General features: G+C 47.7%; 1 non-coding gene across 1 annotated transcript; it reads right to left on the bottom strand.

The window, feature by feature from the left end:
• Positions 1–221: 221 nt before the first annotated feature.
• Trnat-ggu lies at positions 222–293 on the bottom strand. The gene has a single exon. It is a non-coding gene; the product is annotated as a tRNA-Thr (tRNA).
• Between the last annotated feature and the right edge of the window lie 1,492 nt (positions 294–1,785).

Raw genomic sequence — 1,785 nt, 5'->3', positions numbered from 1 at the left:
CGTGACAAACGGAGACAGAACGCGTAATATAAAAAAATATCAGAATGACAATAGCGGTTCCATACAGCAAAGCCTACGAGGAAAGTGTTCACTCACTTAAATCACTTATGGTCTGACGCTAGAAACGAATAGAATGAAACTATATGGTTGCAGAGACATTTTCAAGTCTCAAACATCTATGATGTATATATATGCAGACTTAAGTGACGAATGAAAAATTGGACCAAGGACAGGATTCGAACCCGCATCTCCTGCTCACCAGGCAGATGCGATAACCACTACGCCACCCTGGCACAATGGCTTTTCAGAACTGCATGGGCTACAATAGCACACCTCCCTCCTCAATTTAAATTCCCATTCACGCCTCAACCCTTTTGGTGTTCCCTCTAAATTTGAACAGCATTGCAGACGCTCTCCAACAGTACTGGAATAGCACCTCAGTGCGCCGAGCTGTGTATGGGAATTTGGGTTAAGGAGGGAGGCATGCTAGGGTAGTCAGTGCTGTTGTGCAGCGCCAGTGAGGCAGGGCGGTGTAGTGGGTAGCTCACCTGCCCAGTGACTATGAGATGCAGGTTCGAATCCTGACTTGGTATAAATTTTCATTCGTTATTTTCAGTCCCTATATATATATATATATATATATATATATATATATATATATATATATATATCAAATAAGAGCGTCGATATCGTAAAAAGCAGCTATATGCTTCGTTGTAATCTGAAGTTAGCAACATGCAAAGACTTTTACCCAAAAATTAAGCGTAACAAAAGCTGGTTGATCCGGTAATTTTGCCAGTTTAATTTGGCAACCCTAGTGGCGAATTGGGTTTGTTGCCACGCAATCTATGGAGTGGCACAAAGGGTACGCAGTCAGATGCTGGCCCCAGAAGGCCTGGAGAGTGGGGCAGAGCTTCATCCCGTGACACACGAGTCGTCGACTCTGGCGGTGCAGCCTGAGCTGGCGCGCTCGGCGCACGTGCTCGTAATGGGGCCTCCATTATTGAAGGGTTGGCAGCCCTGAGTAATGGTGGGCGCGCAGATTGGCCCTGGGACCGGGCGCGGCTGCTAGTGCGCCTCCGGGGGCGGTAAGCGGCCTCATTAGCCCTGCGGGGGCGGCGGTGGCGGAGGCGGCGGTTGCCCGCGAAGTGATGTTTACGCGTGCGGCCGACAGCCCGCGCTCGCGGCTGGCTTACGCTCAGGAATCATCAATCACTGGCACACTCACACTTGCCTCTATCCCCCCTCCCCCCCCCCCCCAACTTGATCACTGAGTTACCTTTGCGCCCATGCTCACCAACACTTATAATTTCCTTATCTATTATTTGTTAAACAGAAAGTCAAATACGAAGTTGTATTAGTATAAAGGTTAACAGTACAACAATGCACGAGGTGATTTGGATAGTTCTCTTATGTTTCAAATGTCATCTCCACCTTATTTTCAATAATATTCCTAATGACGATGAGGACAGGATTCGAACCCGCATCTCCTGCTCACCAGGCAGATTGGAGAACCACTACGCCACCCTGGCACAGTGGCTTTTCAGAACTGCATGGGCTACCATGTATACTTCTGTTACAGAGGAATCGAAATAATTTATTCTGGATTATTATCCACATAAAGAATTGTCAACTACTGTAGAGGCATTTTGCTGCGTCCAAGGGGCACTGTGACCTCCTGTGGTACAACGATGGATACCGGGTTACCTACTCGGCAGAAGCAAGCAGTGTAACCAGAACATAATTTCGGTGAGACTCACAGATGGCGCCAATCATGCCACATGG

Source organism: Schistocerca piceifrons, chromosome 10 (genome assembly GCF_021461385.2).
Source record: "Schistocerca piceifrons isolate TAMUIC-IGC-003096 chromosome 10, iqSchPice1.1, whole genome shotgun sequence".
NCBI lineage: Eukaryota > Metazoa > Arthropoda > Insecta > Orthoptera > Acrididae > Schistocerca > Schistocerca piceifrons.
The sequence above is the reverse complement of the archived record's forward strand: the minus strand, read 5'-3'. Positions and strand labels throughout refer to the sequence as shown.